The 20,429-nt window shown below is 38.4% G+C and overlaps 1 long non-coding RNA gene and 1 other non-coding gene across 2 annotated transcripts in view; one reads left to right on the top strand and one right to left on the bottom strand.

The window, feature by feature from the left end:
- The window catches only part of LOC148790353 (uncharacterized), a 39,158-nt gene extending 28,033 nt beyond the window's left edge, over positions 1–11,125 (top strand). The window contains exons 4-5 of the long non-coding RNA XR_016078382.1: positions 2,803–3,053; positions 10,954–11,125. This is a non-coding gene — a long non-coding RNA (uncharacterized LOC148790353). The remainder of the gene's footprint in view (positions 1–2,802; positions 3,054–10,953) is intronic.
- An 8,905-nt stretch (positions 11,126–20,030) lies between these two features.
- Positions 20,031–20,137, bottom strand: LOC148790352 (small nucleolar RNA R71). Its single transcript, XR_016078978.1, has one exon. It is a non-coding gene; the product is annotated as a small nucleolar RNA R71 (small nucleolar RNA).
- Between the last annotated feature and the right edge of the window lie 292 nt (positions 20,138–20,429).

The following is a 20,429-nucleotide window of genomic DNA, read 5'->3' as shown; positions in this document are numbered from 1 at the left end:
GGTTGGCTGCAGATGTAAACATCTTGTTCCACTTGCTACCAATTTGGCTAGGGGAGGCATGGATAGAGCCAATTCTTGTTGTTTGTTGGAACATTACATAGATATGTCCCAACAAATTAAGGTCCCAACATGGATATGTCCCAACACAGATATGCCCCAAGATATCTATATCTCGAAGATTTTAGGATTGAAGGACTTGAAGTAAGGGTCCACTGGTACCCAAGTAACTATTTGCACCTTCACTTAAATACTAAAAATACAATAGTAGCCATGATAGCAATAACCGAAAAACTCAAATTCTATGATACTTGAATTTGATAGCTTGGTAATGAACCAAACTAGGCCCAAGACACAATCTGCAGTTGTCCTACTTCTTAGGCCAAGCTGGAAGCAAGACAAAGATTAAACTGAACTCCCCATTTGCCTCTGGTTTTAATAGGGTTATTCTTAGGGGACCTACTCTGTTGTCTGTGACAGTCTTTTTTAACAGGGTTATTCTTAGGGTACAGGCTGAGATCCTATTGATATGGGTCTATCCGTATTGCATACATCATACAATTTACAAGTGAAGAATCAATAACAAATTGAAAAATAACTCTACTTCTAGAGGATAGAGGTTGATCATATATAGTTAGACTTCTACATAAGCATTGACTTATCAAATGTAGTGGATAAGTGTTGCATGACTCAATTTCCCCCTCACAGTAAAGATTAGATAGAACAAGGGTGAAACCAACCCTAACCTATATAAAGCCAATCTGCACAGGCCCACACCAATTCTAAGGTTTATATATGATCGGCTTTAGCCAACTCAGTTGACTACTCTTAGAGTGGCTAATAAGCTTCAACCTGAAATTGTAGTTCATAATTATTTTGAACTTTATCTGACAATTCTTAATATAGATCACAAATTTGGTAGGGTCTCATGAATCCAGCAAGGGGGATACTTCATGATGCAAGATTTACAGCTTGAATGTGCAAAGTTTATAGCTCTAAATAGTGCTTTCATTGTAATAGCACTCTAAACATTGCTTTTTCCTTTTATAATGACTCATTCCTTTCATAAATATATTGGACAATTCTCATGGGCTCTTTTGACTTGTCAGTCAAGCATGGAGGTAACACATACTATGGCCAAGCATAGGAAGATTAGTGTGGCCATTAGTTCCATTATAACATATCTTGCAGTGGTTGTCATTGTCAAACAGTATACTGAATCTGCAAGTCGAAGGGTGCGGGAGGTCAGAAGCCTAGGGAAGGGAGTGTTTCTTAACACTGTATTTAGTAGTGAGTCATCTTGTTTATCTCAGATTAGGATGAGAAAGCCATGTTTTGATTCCCTATGTCATTTACTTGTTACCCATAGTGGACTTCGGCCAACCATTAACATGTCTATCGAAGAGCAAGTTGCAATGATTTTGCACACTATAGGGCATAATGAAAGGAATAATGTCATACATGCTACCTTCGGGCGTTCACAAGAGACCGTAAGTCAATATTTCCACAAAGTCTTGTGTGTTGTACTTAGATTGTACCTTTTGATGGTTATACAACCTACTGGAGAACAAGTACCACCGGAGATTAGGAAAGACTCCCGGTTTATGCCATATTTTAAGGTATGTAACAGATTACTACACTTTTTACCTTAACACCTCCCTAGATCATGAAATTAACATAATGTAGTTAAATGTAGGACTGTATAGGTGCAATTGATGGGACCCATATCCCATGCAAAGTGCCTGTTGAGGAGCAAGGCAAGTTTCATGGTAGGAAGGGGAAAACAACACAAAATATAATGGCTGCAGTGACATTCGATTTAAAATTCACCTATGTATTGGCTGGGTGGGAGTGTTCGACCACTGATTCTACAATCCTATATGATTCCTTGTGAGGGGAATGCAAACTCCACGTCCCCGAGGGTAACTTAAATTGATACTTCATCCTTTCTAATACTCGAACAGTGGACTCTATTGTCTTAACTAATTTCTTGTTGCCAATGATCACTCAACAAAATATAGGAAAATACTACTTAGTAGATGCCGGATACAGAAACATGCCAAGCTTCATAGCACCTTATCGAGGCACCAGATACCACCTCAATGAGATATGAGGGCGATTTCCGGAGTCTCAGGAGATTTTCAACTATAGACATTCATCGTTGAGAAATGTAGTGGAACGTGCTTTCGGTGTTCTGAAGAAGTGTTGGGCAATTCTTGATGCAACACAACATTTTGACTTTGACACGCAGGTCAAGATTATGATAGCTTGTTGTGTGCTTCACAACCATGTCATGGGAGTTGATCCACATGATCGGTACACCCGAGAAGAGATCCGTGAGGTAGACAACCAAAATACATTTGATGGGGATGAATTTGTGGAAGAAAGCGCCAATGCAGATTCTCTTGCACCAAGGCTACAAAGAAATGAACTAGCAAGGTGGTCCACATTTAGGGACCAGATTGGGTCAGACATGTTTTGGGACTGGAGGAGACTGTGGAGATGACTAGGAGTTGTAGTATTTGGATTAATTGCACATCATCATTGTTAGAACCAATTTGTGTCGATTGCAGTTCTTATAATGTTTAAAACATCCAATTTATTTCTGTTATTAGATATCCATGACTTACTTGTTAGACAGTTTATTATATCAGCAATATTGTTTAAACACCATATTTCTATATTGCATATGCTTACTTTTATGCTGTTGATTATTAGAGGTATTTTCAATATTTCTTTATGATAATGTATGTACATGTCTATGTGTTATTTATTTACTGCATGAAATGGAATGCTTTTGGCCAGGGATGGTCTCTAGTAGAGATACAACAAGAACATCTACATACACAGAGTAAGGCAATGATGAACCTCGAGCAAAGAGGGACACGTGGTGAACGTCGGCCGAAGCCCATCACCCTTCACTTTGTCTCTCGTATGAAGGGCATAGAACTTAAGCCCTAAAACCTTAGTCAAGGATGACCTAGGGACATGACACGTATCCCAAAAAGCGAGGAGCATGACACTCCCTACAAGTATTTAAGGGCATATTGCACAAGGTACATTTTTCTTCCACTCTCGAACATTCTAGCTCTCCTCCTCTCTAGATCACTTGCTTTTCCAAACTCTCTTCCTTGGCTATGACTAGCTTGGCCTATTAGACCCCTTCATTTCCTTCATTGACTTAAGCGTCAGAATGTTCCTCCCCAAAGAATCACCTTAGGGCCTTTGACCTTTTATACTGGCCTCATAAGGACAACTTATCTGCTGGTCATCCATTTCAGCTTAAACAATATCATAGTCCATAGTCCAAATTAAAAGTGGAATGTATCTTATCCTCAATGGGTCATCAAAACACTATATATTGACATATGATAGATCTTAATTGTTTTAGATGATAAAACATGACATGACTTACTGATATCTCTATAAAATCTACCCTTTTAGACATAAAATATGAAAAAACTAAGACCTCTATAATATATTATTAATTATATATAATTGATTAGAAACGGCAAAAATTGACCCCAACCCAGTTATTAGCTGGGATACAACTACAAAACTAGAACCAACATAATCGGTCTGATAGTTCGATTCTGTTGTCAACCTGACCCATTGACAGTTCTATATTATTTATCCAAACCCCTCCCCCAAATAGTATGGATTAAGGGTAACTTCAAAGGATTCCTATATAACTGTTATGATCAGACCACAATCATGGTAGCACTGCTCTTTAAAGGATGGATTTTCATTCAAAATGGACGCCTCACATGATGGGTCATTTAGATGAATCTGATTAATATTCATACTTCATCTTGTGTATGATACAATCCTTTGGTTAAAAGCTTTCATGATTCTACAAGTGAAATTTAGATTCTCTAGTGAAGCACACTACTGGATCATTGTAGTGGAGAGTAGGTAAAAGGAGACAGTAGAGTTCTACCATTCCCCACCACTATTCATGTTGGTATGTTAGGGTGTCGGCCACTAGATATTAGTGCCCACAAGAAATTAAATCAAGTCCACGTAACACCACACCCAAGAAATGCTTGGGGTGAACATAGATTAAAAAAAAAAACGAGAATCAAATTAAATAAAATAAAATGGTAGGTTTGGACGACTTACTGCTTTATGTTTTAGTTTATAAAATAATTAAATAATAATATTTAAGGGTATATAGTACTTTCCTTAAGAGCTTTTACAAAATGACAAAACATGCAATAAACTTTTCTTTTCTTTCACTTCAGCCGTTAACGGGTCCTTAGTGAGGCCGTGGAGAAAACCATCAAAAATATGTTCATATTAGGCAACACGTGGCCTTCCATCCAACACGGAGCCAAACAAAGTTAAGCCTTGGAGAAAACCATTCAAATGTGACCATATTCGACAACATATTGCCTTAACACTTGTAGAGTAAATCAAATCAAATTTAACGCATAATTATAAATGAATTGAAAATTAAATAAAACTAGTGTTAACCTAGTTGGATGAAGACTTTGATGCCAAAATTTCCAAAAATGCGTAGAATTTTGGATGCAAACTCATGGCGTCGATCTTCACGAGAATGTTCAAAACTATTTCGAGAGAGAGAGAAGGTTCAAAACTATTTCGAGAATGGAAATGAACCAGTACTAAGAGCCTTGATCATCCCAACACGTCTGTTGTGAGTACAAATCTATATAGCATATGGCAAACAAAAAAAAAAAATAGAGAGAGAGGAATGAAGATTCAAAGCTCGAATGGTGGTTAGAAAGAGATAAAATGGAGAAGCACACAAACATAGAAAAAATAGGGTTTTGCTCGGGTTCCTCTAGAAAATAGAGAGAGGGCAGGGAAAGATGGAACAAGGCACAAAACAAAGAGATGGGAAGAGGGACAAAGAGAGGGAGAAGGGAGAAACATCAAGAAGAAAGAAAAAAAAACATAAAGCAAGACTGGGAAAAAGAGAAATGGGCAGAACTGCAGAAGTGAAGAACAGAGAGAGAGAGAGGAACAACTGTGTAAATTTAAGATAATCGGGCCAGATGGGAAGAGGGACAAAGAGAGGGAGAAGGGAGAAACATCAAAAAAGAAGAAAGAGAAAAACATAGAGCAAGACTGGGAAAAAGAGAAACGTGTAGAACTACAGAAATGAAGAACGAAGAGAGAGGGAGAGAGAGAAGGAACAACTGTAAAGAAACTCACGTCATCACATACCATACATGCGGATACCATTTTCTCAAAGGAAAGGTTGTCCATGAATCAACCAATCCCATCATATATATATATATATATATATATATATATATTTCTAGGGTTATAAAATTTTGGGGGGAATTTCACAAAATTTGTTAACAAAATTAATTTCTCTCTTTTTCTCTCTTGTTTCCTATCAAACCAAACACAACCTTATTAATTGAAAACATATGAAGTGAAGAATGTAGAAAGGATTAATTACAAACCTTCATGTAGGACTGTCAATGGACTAGATATTGTTCCAATCTGATCTGGTCCGGTATGAGTCCATTACAGATGGACTAGGTCCAATCCAATCCGATGAATACTTTGGACCATTCTGGATTGGTTCAATTCAATGTCTGAATCACCCATCCTAAACCTAGTCCATTAACACCCTTATTCTTATCTTATGTCAATGGACCACTATTAGTTCAATCCGACCCAGAATAATATAAATCCATTACAAATGGATCAGGTCCTATCCAATCCAATAAATACTTTGGACAATTTTGTCCGGACTGGTCCAATTCAATGTTTTATTTTGTTCATCCAATCTATTCAAATTGATTTTGATTCAGATGGGGTCTAATCCAAACCAGGTCCATTGACACCCCTATCTAAGAGTGAAATGGTTGAACATGATGCTTGGTATCAGACACCATATGGTTAGGACAGTCTTTGTTAAGGTGAATTGAATATTAGAAACTTTTACTGTCAACAACTTCGTTATTGTTGTTGTTGTGGTAAGTACCAAAAATAAAGGTCCTACATTTGAAAATATTCTTGATTGTTGGTTGTGTAGCGTATTTATTGTTTCCAAAACCAAAATCAGAAGGGAAATTGACTAAAACTCACCATAACTTTTCAGCATTTCTCTCTTAAACTCATCTTAGCTTTTCAAAACGTCCAAGGGATCCCATGTTAGTGACTTTTTGTTTTCCAAAGCTAATCATCCATTAGGGCACTGTTAGTGTTTGTTGATAGAAGTTGTCTACATCGGCACAAATGTAATTTTATGACCAAACTACCCCTGAATGGCATGTCAGCCTTATTAAATCATTGCTAGTCCCTTAGCAATTTTGAGTTTGATTTACTTAATTTCCCCTTTAATTAATTAGTTATTTAATTGTTAATTAGGAAATTATTCAAAATTTTGAATTTGAGTTTATATTTCAAATTTTGAATTTTAATTTGAATTTTAATTTTAATTTCAAAGTTTCAAAATTTAAATGTCAAATTTCGAATTTAAAGAAAAAATTAATATTTTAAATTATTTTTGCATTTGCATTCCAACATTTAGGGCTTGATATGTTCTAGAGCATGCATCATATAGGATTATTTAATTGCTAAAATCATCTTGTTAGTTGTTAATGTGTTAGGGGTTTCATTTTTTTAATTGCTCTCTTTGCTGAATTAATTTGTTTTATTATTTTGTTGCTGAATTAAATATTAGAGATAAATGTTCATGCATTGTAATTAGTTGCATTTATTTTGTTTATTGTGTTTTTCCATTAATCTATTTAAGGGCAATCCAATTTAAATAAGATAAGGTGGGGATTTCATCACCCTTCCTTGGCCCAAAAACCACCACTCTTTCACGTGTGGTTCACCCTAAACTTAATTTAAAATTTGGATAGTAAGATCCTTTAGGAGGCCCCACACATTTGGTTCAAAAGTGTGCTGAATTTTAGGGAAGCTTGTAATTACTTTCCATAACCGGTGGTTGGTGTCTAAGGAAAGAGGTTAACTGACTGAGCCTAATCAGGTTTTGTGGTTACTTAATTAAGTCCTTGCGAGAGCAAGGGGAGCCTCCCACATCCCCACCTCTTACTTGGATAACCAAAGGAAGTGGTGTAATTTCAAGTGAGCCTAAGAGGATTCACATTGGTTGAACCACTAGTTTAGGAAACCTTAGTTTAGCCCTTACGTCGTGTGTTTTACTTGATTGTGCTTAATCAAAAACGAAAATTAAAACAAAATAAAATGAATTCAATGGCCAAAGTTTGTGGAATGAGAAACTACTTCCAACTTAAGCCACATATAGATTGGAACCATGTATCTCAACAACTAGATAAGATTAATGGGAAGGCCCAAAGACTTGATTAAGTCCTTGCATTTCATTAACAAATATGCCCATACCCAACCTTGTCATCTTACCCAACATGTTCCATTTGTGCCAGCCCGACCCACCAAGTTGATGATTGTCCAATGGCGGCCCAGTTTCCGCCGTTTATCCAAGAATAGGTTCAAGCAGCCTAGAGTTTCTCGAGGCCTAATAATGACCCATTTTCAAATACTTACAACCCTGGGTGGATAAATCACCCTAACTTTTCTTGGAAGACACATCAACCTGACACACAGTCCTAGCACTACCATCCATCTAACTCCATGGCTCAGAAATTTCAGAGGCCACAAGTGTAGAGCCAATTCTAGCAGACTTACCCTAGGAACCAACTGGTTCAACCTTATCAAGTCTACCCACAACCTCCTCAGACTAGTACAGTTGATGACAAATTCATGCAACTTTAACAACTGATTCTAACTCACCAGCAGTACATCGCTAGATTAGAGAGCCAAATAGGACAGCTAGTCGAAGCCAATGCGAGGAGAGAAGTAGTACAACTACTGAGTCAACCGGTTGCGAATTCTAGAAATCAGCCGTCGGGTTTTCCTCCACAACAGTTTCAACCACCTCCTAAGAACCCTCAATTTGAAAATGCCAAGGCTATTATGACCTTAAGGAGTGGGAGGATTTTAGAGGACCCGTATGAGAAAAAGAAATTTGAAAATATCAATGAAGAAGAAAAGGAGCAAGAAGACCATAAGTTGGGGGGAAGAAGAATGAAAGGAAAATTTAGAAGAAGAACCTATAGTGAACCAACCTGTAGTTCCATTTCCAATCGCACTCACAACCAGGCTGTTGCGAAAGATGAAAGAGACTCACAACGAGGAAATCAGGGAGTTATTCAAGCAATTCCATATTAACACCCCTCACTTCGATGCGATCCAATATGTCTCAGCCAACGCCAAGTTCTTGAAAGAGCCGTGTATTCAAAAGAGGGAGCCACGATCGGCCCCACGAAAAGTGATGCTCTCGGCAAATGTTAGTGCGGTTCTCCTAAACCAACTCCCCCGGAAAATGAAAGACCCTAGTGCTCCTCTAATAAGTTGTGTCATCTCTGTAATCATTTTCGATTGGGCCCTATTGGATCTTGGGGCCAGTGTAAATCTGCTCCCCTCTATTATTTATGAAAGGTTTAGGATCGATGAGTTAAAACCTACCCCGGTAATTTTGCAACTTGCAAATCGGTCAGTCAAGACTCCTCGAGGTGTTATTGAGGACGTCATTGTCAGAGTAGAGGATTGTTACTTCCCAATGGATTTTATCGTCCTAGACATGACCCCAACCGAGGAACTAAACCATAACCCGATAATCTTAGGACGTTCGTTTCTAGCAACTGCCAATGCAAACATCAAATGTAAATCGGGAGAAATGAACATTTCATTTGGGGAGTACAAATTCCGATTAAATGTATTTAGTGCCACTAAGTATCCAAACTTAGGGGAAGATGAGTTTAAGGTAAATGTAGTGGACGACCTTGTAGATGGCCTGTCTACCCTTTGGTTAGTCCAATTTGAGCCATGTCTGTGTAAAGAAGAAAGCGAGTCTGGAAGTGTAGATGTGAGAAGTGAGTGATTGTGTTTGGCTGAAGACGTTAAACTTAGCATTGGTTGGGAGGCAACCCAATGAAGTTTTATTTTAGTTATCTTGTTAGAGTTTGTCTTTTCTTTTGAATAAGTTTCAGAATTCAATTGACAAATTCTGAACCCCTATTGAATCCTTACCTGTTCCCTTTGGCCCAAGTCCCTTTTGCATCATTCTAGTCATGTCATTGGGGACAATGGCATTTAAGTTGGGGGGTGAGGAAAGAGAGAAAATTTTGAAAAATTGAGAGAAAAGTTTTTAAAAAAAAAATTGAGAAACTAAGGCTTTAAATATGTAGAATTAAAATTTCACTAAAAGTTTAAAAATTTTTCCATTAAAAGAGATTCCCAAATAAAAAAGTTGAGGAAACTGATAAAAGAATATTGAATTTTGTAGAGATTGGTAGCAAGTGATAGGAGTTAAATTGGTCTTGTTTGAATGTTGTCAAAACCGTTTAGAAATTGAAAATACTCCTAAGTTTGCCTCTATAAAGATAAGAAGATAAAGATTGAGAAATCAAACGAAAAATTCTTCAAATTAATAAAGATAGTGGACTATCCCAAATAGTGTTGAATTTTACACAACAAAAAAAAAATGAGAGAGAATAAAAGGTCAATGGACACCCTAGACTTAGTAACCAGGTCTCTTCACCTAAGTTAAGTGTCGAGATTTGCGTCAAACGGGAAAGGGAATGCCAAAAACACTTACCTAACACTTAGTAACTGGGTCTCTTCAACTAAGTCAAGTGTTGAGATTCGCTTCAAACGATGGAAGGTAGCAATAAAAATGTGTGTGCATATCAAGATTAGGGGTAGAAATCCACTATCAGAAATGATAAGAAGAATACCCACCTGATTTTAAAAATCAATCTCAGCTTGTCGAGACAATCTACAAATGGAAGGGTGTATAAGACTTTTAAGCCAAGTTTCTGTATTGTTCAAAGAATGATTGTTTTACCCCTTAAACCTAATACTGATCTATACAAAGTTTGAGAATTCTGGAATCAGGATACTTAGCTAATTTTGTTAGGGATGATCTTGCAATGGGAATGATCTCTTTACTCAGTGTAACTTTAAGGGCATCATATTAGGGGTATTTTAGACCTTAGACTGACTAATCTGTACCATTTTTCTAGTTAAATTCAATGTTGTGACCTTTGAGGGTCTCTATGCAAATTCTAGGTAAAAACTGGGAAATTTACAGAGTTTTCTGCAGATTTTGGGAAGCTGCTGAGAATTCCAACTGAGAGAGGGGGTGGTTCTATAAAAATCTGAGCACAGGAGGGCGCCTCCTATCTACTAAACCTAGAAAGGCACCCCTTCTACTGTATTAGCATACTCCCCTCTCCTTAGCAAACCCTAGGGTGCCTCCCCACTCATTCTTTTCACCTCTAACAAATCCTAGCCGCCCCTAGCTGCTAAATCTTAACCTTTCACTCCTCCCTAACATCTAATCTCAATCATTTAAGCCTTAGAAACCTCTCATACCCTTATATCTTCACCTTGCAATCCCCACCCTCCATTCCAGGGCGCCACCCCCTCTTTTTAATTTTCAGCCCTAGGCACCCAAATCCCCACCATTCAATCCTAGGAGCTTAAATCCCAGTCCTCCATGCTTATAAGCGCCCTCTCCTTTTCACTCTAATTGTAGGATCCCTCTATTTTAATCCTAGCCCTCCATTCCTAAACCCTAGGGATGACCATTTTTTGCATAAACCCACTACCCGCCCCTCTCCTTCTCTCTAATCCCAGTTTTGTCCATTCTTTTCTATAAAAAAGACCCCAAGGGCCCTGGAGAAGGGGTTGGTCAATTCACCCAGTTCACAAGGCTAAGGTTTCTTGAGGAGTTCAAGGGTTGCAGAAGGGAAGGACGCCCAGATCTTGTCAGGAGGGGTTCCTACAAGTAGTCCAGCCAATCTACAACTATCGCCATTGGATTTGTTCAGCTATCCCTTTTGTTTTATTTATTTTCTTTTATGTTATTTTTATTCTAGCAATCTTTTAGATTTAATTTCTATTTGCTTGTGTGTTTTGCAGATCTAAATTCGTTTCGTTCAAGGCTAAGGTGTCTCGAGGGGTTTGAAGGCTGAACAGATGAAGAAAGCGTGTATTTCATCTTCTCGGAAGCTACCTCCACTGGATCCAAATTTTGGATCATTTTTATTTATTTTTTTGTTGATTTCAGTGTTCCTTAATTTCTGAATTTTAATTATTGCCTTGTTCAGTTTAGAACATTTAATTTCAGCATTAATAAATTTTATATTCTTATTTTCTACAAATCCTAGATCTATTTTCCTTTTATTTGCCTGAAAAGAAAATAATAATTTTTATTCTTGCTTCCCTGTGGGTTCGACCCCTTCCTCACCATGTACTATGTTGTTTAAGGTTACGTGAGGATTGGAAAATTTTACAAATCTCTAAATTGGTGCCATGGGTGTTTGATGATGCATCCCGGGCACACTAGAACCCGCATAGACTTACGATGAACTCAAAGCCTGAAATGATCTCAAAACCCGCATATACTTGTGATGAGCTGAAATTCATTGCACAACTGCGATGAGCTCAAACTCATTGTAGGTCAAGAATGAATAAATAAAGTAGCACACGTCTAATAGGATTAGAAAAGACATGTGAGATAAGTACTGACGTCACCCATGCCACGTCAGTATAAGAGGCTTGCAAAAGGAAGTAGCACATGTATATTATAAGAATCATCAAACGAAAGGAAACCTCATCCTTGATATATCTCATAAGACATGTGGTGAAACCCTAGCAGTGTTCCCTGACAAACCCTAGCACACGTAGCCTTACCTCCCTACTCATAGACAGTACTAAAGGATACTCTTTTTAGGTGATTGTAGCAATTAGGATACTATTGATCTGAGATGAAAGGCAATGTGGCAAAGATGCATAATAGCTATAGCAAGTGCATATCTTAGACAAGTAGATTTAAGTGCCTCGCTATAGGAAAAGTTGACTAGAGGAATACTCTCTACTACTTATTCTAGTCAGCCATTAAGGAACACCACAGGGGATCAAATAGAACAAATACTCAAAACAACCTATAGCCTTGAGCCAACCACACACCAAGGACAGATGGCCTTATACAACTAAACACTCCATATGGGATTCTATTGGCCTACCATGTTAGACGATAATCAAAAGCATTTCAAGAAATGCCACACATGTTAGATGCACATACAACATATCTGTCAACCTAACAATGAACTACATCCTATAACCACAACATGGCCCTTCTACACCTAGGGAGTAGATTTGATTGGAGAAATTAGGGGTATTGTTCCATCATTGTGGCCACAGACTACTTTACCAAGTGGTTTGAAGCCATTTCTCTGAAAAGGGTAGTTGCAATCAATATCACAAATTGCTTGAGAAAACATGTTATCCATTGCTTTGGAGTACCCATGCAAATCATCACTAGAAATTGCCTTTCCATTAAAAATCAAGAAGTGCGGGACTTGCTAGAACAATATGGAGCATGATTAGGTACAACAACCACTTACTACCCTTAGCATAATGGGCAAGTTGAGGCAATCAACAAAACATTATCGAAAATATTGAATAAAATGGTCTCCGAAGAACCAAAGAGATTGGGCTGCTATCTACCACACTATAGGCATACAAAACATCCATCTAGAAGGTGACCTAGGCCACGCCTTATTCACTTGTCTATGGACAAGAGGCTGTCCTGCCTGCCAAAATACAAACCGTGTCCACAACGGTAACATATGTAATGGAGAAATAGTTCAACACAAAAGACGTGGAACAACTCCTATGTGATAAGCTAGTAGACACCATCAATGAGATTCGGGAAAAGTGTCTCTAGAGGCATGTAAAATACAGGTAAACATGGCATCCAACTTCAACAAGATGGTGAATCCATGGATATTCAAAGAAGGAGACAAGGTATTAGACATAGCTCTACATGTGCAACAAGGCAAGTCTATAGGAAGTTCAAACCAAACTGGGTTGGACCCTATGTAATCAAGGAAGCTCACCCTACAAGGTACTATATGTTGTGAGACCCACAAATCAATGAACAAGTTGAAACAATGAATGGCCACTGGCTAAAACTACACACTGACTAGATTATACAGCTACACATCTTGCACACTTAGTTTTTTCATATCACGGAAATAGATGTTCCTTTCAAAATCCTACACACATGAGGGAGGCTCCCTATTACACCATCTTTATACTATATTTTCCCTCCACCGAACACTTTACTCATCAAAACATAGAGTCCTAATGCTTTAAAAACTATTTTTGAACCTTTCTAGTTTCAGATGCCCACCAACAACACATCAATGACATTAACCTCACAACATATGATTATTGATAGAATAAGTAGGGGCTAAGAACTAAGAGCAAAAAACGTAGAATTACTAGATCTATTCATCGCAGCTCAAACCACAATCAGAAGTAAAGATAACTGATGCTTAATAACAACATACTTCTATCAACAAGCAGGGGGATAATGTAAATACATGGGATTAAACATTATGGAACCATTGATGAAGGTCATGTCCACTATCGGAACATAGGTGTGATCGCGTGTCCAAGAATCAAAATCGCAAGTCTACATATTTGTCGAAACTCAAAGCTTAGAAACACTAAAATCTACAATGTGTGCAAAAATAGTAAAGCTTGCAATGTGAAAAGAAATACCAAATTCTGTGATGCTGCTTACGACATCAGACTACCCTTTACAATATGTACCAAATTGCTCCAAATGAACATTTAAGATACCATATATCCTGTGATAAATCACAGAAGTTACAACATAGCACTATGACACATTCGTTGTCCTTAACACCTTGCTATCTGGTTCAACATCGCATGATCCTCTACTAAAGTACTAGCGCAACACCACAATACTCTCATCATAGCACTATGACACTCTCGCATCATAGCACTTGCGATGCTACTGTCAAAGACTTAAATGCTCCCATAATGGGGATCATGTTGTACAACAACGTACAAGCTTCTAAAAGGGGCTATAATCACAAATGTGATCACATGAGGACTCTAAATATGGGAGTTCCCAATGCTGCGAGATTCTCATGGACACATAGCAAAACCCCAAATCATTTACTTGTTGAGTGCCTATTTCAACCACTTTCCCACTATGAGAGAATTTCCCTTATATCCTCCTTGTTTTTCCTACAAACCATGGCCATTTACCTATATAAGTAGGAGGGGCTCAAAACCTTCAAAAAAGGAAGATGACCATCTTGGACTCCCATGGAAGACACCACTCTACAACCCTAATCCTAGGTTTTTCTACAACCATTCTCTTCATCACCATTCTATCTAATCCTTTGAAGACTTGACCAACTGATCGGAGTTCATGGCACCAACACTTTCCAAGTTCTTTTATTTATTTCCTTCCCTCTTTTGCCGATATAGTTATTGAAAAAATGAATGAACTCCCTGAAGAAAAACTCATAAATGAGAAGGCAAATAAATAAAAGATAGAACAACATGTTAAAAGCATGCTATCTACTCGTTAATTTAGGTATTGTTTTGCAAGTCTTTTTAGAAAGATCATCTAATAGCCCATATGGCCAAAAGACAAATTGAGATTTTGAAGTCTTGCCTTTAAAAACAAAGACCATTTGGTAAGCGGATCGGTCTATCGGTCTTTTAAAAACGCATTTAGAGGCAATATAACACGTAGAAAGATAAAAAAGCTTCATTTGAAGCTTCTCAAAATTCAGTGTTTTTGATCTTTTCGAGTATTTTTGAGCATACATCTTTTACATCTTTTCTGGATTTTGATTACCAAATGGAAAAAGACTGACTTTTGGTCTTTTGAGCTTGTTGAAGTCTAGAAGAGCATGTGGAAAGACTTGCTAAACGCCGCCTTAGCATCACACTCACAACATATTATCTTGTGGAGACACTTTTTGATTTTGATTAAGATAGAATGGGTTGATGAATAGAATCTTTTTGTACAAAAGTTTATGTTAAATTTATTGCAATAGAAACTTACATTTATCAGAAAAAATTAATAGAATATTCATAATTATGAATGAAACAACCAATGTATGTAGAGGTGTAAATCGGGTCGTGCAGCTCGTGGCTTGGCACAGCACGATTGTACGTGTCGTGCTGCCCACGGCCCACGTGTCGGCTTGGCCCTGTTAGACAGTGTATGCCCTTAGCTCCAATCAAATTGATGTACATTATGACATTTATTATAAATGAATAAAATACATATTTGATTCATGTTATAGTGGTGCGTTTCTGTGTAATACCCTTAAACTGGACACTTATGACACTCGTGTTAGTTTAGAATGTTCACAGCCAGTGGGTCGATCTGGGGAGATCTATCCTGATGAGGCTGACACTGATGTGCCGCCAAGTTGGTTGGGGTGGCCTGTCTCAGCCGCCAGGGTGAGACCCGAGGTACATGCAATGTAGGTTTAACTTGAAACCTTGAACTGGACCAGAATTCCAGTGTTGCCCTGGACCTTGGTGATAAGTGGGCAAAACTGGAATGTTACACCTGACCCCTAGACTCAATTATGATACTACACTAGGTGTCGGATTGGGCTATCTTTGATGTGCCAATCAGTGAGATCCTTAGAGGGGGTCAAAACCTGGGTATGTTGGGACAGTTTGAGAATTCATCTGAGTGGGTGATCATAGTGACAGGATCAACCCCTTTGTCAGACAAAGGTAATGATTGGGGATGCACTCTCTCTGATGGAAACCAAAACTGCTGGTAGTTGATTTCAATCATTGAAATTTGTTTTTGCAAAATATATTTATATAAAGATATACATCTATATATTACGGTTTCTAAATGTTTGCAAAATATATATATAAGATATATAGATATGTATGGTTTCAAAATGTTTGCAAATGGTTTTAATTCCCGGGATCCATGTGAGTAGAGAGTGCAACACTGTTCCTTGCAGCCGAGGGAGAGGTCCTCTCTTGTCGGGCAGTGTTTGATCATTATGGGCTGAGAGGTCAAGTGTAAGGTCATTGAGGGTTATACCTGATGGGCTAATCTTGCATCTGCCCACAGTCCTTGGGTTTTTATAAGGTGGCTTGGCCCAGGGACCACTTAGTGTAAGTGTTGGGCCTATTAGGAGCCCATATGATGGGCTTCAGGGGGTTCACTGTCTTTTCAGTGAATTCGGCCAGGCCTTGTAACAGAGGCTGAGCTGAACCCATGTGGCCGATGTGTAGATCAATGTTTGGGTCCCACGCAATAAGGGGGCGGATGTGGGATTAAATCAGCAGATAGGATAGGGTGTTATCCCTATCCACTCAAAGAGTCTAGATTCAAATAAAGATTTGAATTTGGAAACCTCTTGATAAGATTAGGAGAAAGTTGATCTAATCTGCAGATAAGATAAGGACTTATCCTTATCTCTTAAAGAGAACTCCTTATCCAAATACAAATTTGGATTAGGAAACTCCTAAGTAGATTAGGAGCTCTCTTTAAGGCTATAAAAGGAGGATGGGGGCGAACCATTCTGTTCATCCCCGACCCATCCAAGAATTCAGAGATCAGATCTCAGATCACCAAGAGAGAAGATAGCTACGCCATCTTCTGCTCTTGCGTTCTCCTCCAATTGCCACCATACTGCCAGTTCGATCTCCATTGTAGGAGCGATCAAGAAGAGTCTTGATTTCAGTCTTTGGAGAAAGGCTGATCAGAAGTCGTGCTCACTGCCTCCATCGAATTCTTGCTGAAGAATTCGGTTCATTGGACGGACCCTGCTGATTCTGCTCCACCATTCGTTGTGTCATCTTCAGTGGGAGCAGTCTTTGGAGTTTTTTCTTTCGGCGTGAACACCTTCGTTGGGAGATAATGCATCTTCGTATCAGGTATATCCCTCTCCTACTGAATTTGTTCAGATCTGGTTCGATTCTTGGAACAAGATTGATCCTTGAAAAGTAGTTTTATGTGATTCTTAGATGGGAGGGAGAAAATTTTTGAAATTTCGCTCTACCTTCCGGCAAGGTTCGGCCATCCATATGATGGATCTCTCATCCCTTCCGCCCAGCCTGTGGCACGGCACGCGGCACAGCCCGTGGACCCTTAGCAAGCCATGCTTGGCCCGTCCGATGAACTAGCCATTGGAGGGGTCCCCAACGACTAGTTTCATCATTTTAGGGGTTTTTTTACAAAAATATCCCCCAACAACTATATAGGGGTATTTATGTATTTTGGTTTTGGGGGGAGAAAGAATGACACAAATGCCCCCCAACAGCTATATAACAACTAGTTTTGGGGCATTTTGGGTAAAGTGATAAATAGCTTTACAATGACCAATATACCCCTCCCAACAACTATATAGGGGGTATTTATGTATTTTGGTTTTGGGGGGAGAAAGAATGACACAAATGCCCCCAACAGCTATATAACAACTAGTTTTGGGGGCATTTGGGGTAAAGTGATAAATAACTTCATAATGACCAACACACCCCTCCCAACAACTAAAAAATGACTAGTTTTTTAGGGTATTTTAGGCAATTGAACTATTTTCAATTCCCATAAATAACCCTATCCTCCACCATTCTCATCACACCAATTCAACAATTCTCTTAATCTCTTCTCTAATTCTCATACTCTCTCAAGTCTCAATCTCTTAATCTCTCAATCTCTCATACATTCGTTGATTCTCCAATTCTCAACTTTATCGAAGTTTCAATAAAAAGGCTTGCTCAACAACTCAAGTATCTCAACTCTCAAGTTAGCAATTTGGGAGGTTGGACTCTTGGAGTTGAAAGGCATCAATCGTTGAAATCAAGTTGGGATTCCAAACTAGCAACCCGGGTAAGTGTAATTAAATTAATTTTTATTTTTTTAGAATTTAAAAAAAATGATTGGCTCCTCCCAAAACCAATTCCCCAACATGTTTAATGTCGACGATATTCAGTCGCAACATGGTAGTATTGCCACTAATATGGATGCTATTGATATTGATGGAACTTCCACCCCTAGTACTAATACTAGGGGAAAAGAAAAAGAAAGCCACTAAGTTGATTATCCCGGTTTGGAATATATTTAAAATAGAGAAGGTTCAAGGAAGGGAAAGAGTTATTTGCCAAAAAAATTTAGCTATTGTAGCAAGGGTGGTATTGGCCATTTGGACAGACATTTGCTCACCCATGAGAAGAAGAAGAAGAAGAAGAAGAAGAAGAAGAAGAAGGGAGAGAAACAAGACAAACACAAATTGGGTGGGGGTTTGGTACTTTTAAATATTCTCAACAAAAAATGAGGCAAGAATTATCAAAATACATTGTACATGTTGAATGATGTGTGCACCTGCTACACATTATTTTTATTGCTCTCTACATGGTTTTGATGGTAATTCTTAATGGTTTTTACACTAATTGAGCAAGATTTCAGGATAGTAAGAGTTTGGGATATTCTAGGGTGAAGAGAGTGTGAAGACATGTTGATATGGCGAAAAGGGAAGCACTTCGGCCCATCAAGAAGAAAGGCCCAGCCGAAACCCTATGGGAGAACACTTTGGCCCACCAAGGAGAGAGGCTCAATTGCAGCCCAATCGAAACCCTATGGGAGACTCCAAAAAGGCGACTAACTTTAGGAGAAAGAAAAGAAGAAGGAGTATAAAAGAAAAGGAAAGAAAGGAAATTAGGGTTCGACCCCTTGACACAAGAACAGAGAGGAGAAGTGCTAGAAGTAGGATCACAAGGCTGCTGAATGCGAACCATGATGGATTTTGCGAATTTGGTAACCTAGACTCAATTATGGTTTAATGGTTTTTCTTGTTGAATCTTTCTTTCTTTCTTTCTATTATGCGAACCATGATGGATGTTAATTCAGATTTGTAATTAATCTTTTAAGTTGTTCGATCGATTGTGATTCATCCTTGGGATTTCTTGATTAGGGTTTTCAATTATAAGAGTAATCTTGGCCGAATTATTCTTGTTTCTTGGATTACTTGAATTGCTTAAGAAAGGGTTTAGGTAATCAGATCAACTGATTAAGAAAACGGATTGAATGCATTTTAGAGATAATATGCATGATCCGTTTGGCATTCATTCAACAAGAGATAATATGCATAATCCATTTAGCATTCATTCAACAAGAATTAATTTCCTATAGAAATATAGAAATTGTTGCTCATAGATAGAGTCAGCTGTGCTCGAGAGAGGTTGCTCATACAATTAGGAATTAGCCAACCCATGATTGAATTCAACTTCGGTTGGACAACTTAATGGTATAATTGCTGAACCGGTCCTACTAGTATTTTCAAGAAGCACTTCTTCTCATCATTAAAGGCAGGTTGACCCAAGAATACTTAGGATAATTTGTTAATTAGGAGTTAAGTTTTTCTTTGTTTAACCTTTCGGATTGTCAGATAACAAAATGTTGATTCAGTACTTGTAGTTGTTGGATTAATCCATGTGGGAATGATACTCTACTCATCATTATATTACTTGATCGGCTAGTGCACTTGCTAATGTAATCTAAACGCATCATGTTTTTGGCGCCGTTGTCGGGGATTATCACAACAATATTAGGAACCATTTATTGATGTTAATTTGATTTTGTACAATATGTTCATGATATGTGTGTATTAGTATCTTTATGACTTTGACTTGTTCAGTTTATGACACACAGAAGTGAAAAGGGGAGCATCACCTATGATCCAGAGATTGAACAAACTCTCCCCCGCCGCCTTAGAGCTTCTAAGCAAGGGAAAGCTGAAAATACAAAGATGGCCACACAAAGGACCATGATGGACTATGCCAAACCAACCCTCACTGGGGCAGCCTCAAGCATTGTGAGACCAGCAATAGCTGCTAACAACTTTGAGATCAAACCAGCAATCATTCAGATGATACAGAACACAGTTTAGTTCTACAGCTTAGCTAATGAAGATTCGAACACTCACATCGCCAACTTCTTGGAGATAAGTGACACATTCAAGCACAATGGAGTTAGTGATGATGTTGTGAGGCTCCAATTATTTCCATTCTCGTAGAAGGACAAGGCTAAGACTTGGCTGAACTCTCTTCCAGCTGGATCGATCGCCACTTGGGATGAAATGGCCAGCTGCTTCCTATCCAAGTATTTCCCTTCGTCCAAGACTGCAAAGATGCGGAATGATATCACCACCTTCTCTCAGCAAGACGGGGAATCATTGTATGAATCATGGGAGTGTTACAAGGAATTAGTGAAGAAGGTCCTTCATCATGGACTTGTCGTATGGCTGTAAGTTCAAACATTTTACAATGGTTTGACCGAAGCAAACCATTGAGGAAATGGCTGCAGCTGGACGCTACAACTAGAGGATCCATTAACAACAAGACCCCTGAAGTTGCCCATGCACTCATTGAGGAAATGGCTGCAAATAATTATCAGTGGCATTCCGAGAGAGCTTAAGTTAAGAGACAACCCGACCTTCACAATGTAGACACCTATACAGCACTATCTGCACAAATAGGTGCCCTCAGCAAGAAGATCAATGAGATGCAGTAGGCAGCCATGCATG

The sequence above is a fragment of the Nelumbo nucifera genome, chromosome 7 (genome assembly GCF_055504915.1).
Source record: "Nelumbo nucifera cultivar China Antique chromosome 7, China Antique-T2T, whole genome shotgun sequence".
NCBI lineage: Eukaryota > Viridiplantae > Streptophyta > Magnoliopsida > Proteales > Nelumbonaceae > Nelumbo > Nelumbo nucifera.
Note: the sequence above shows the minus strand (reverse complement) of the source record. Positions and strands in the feature narration are given on the sequence as shown.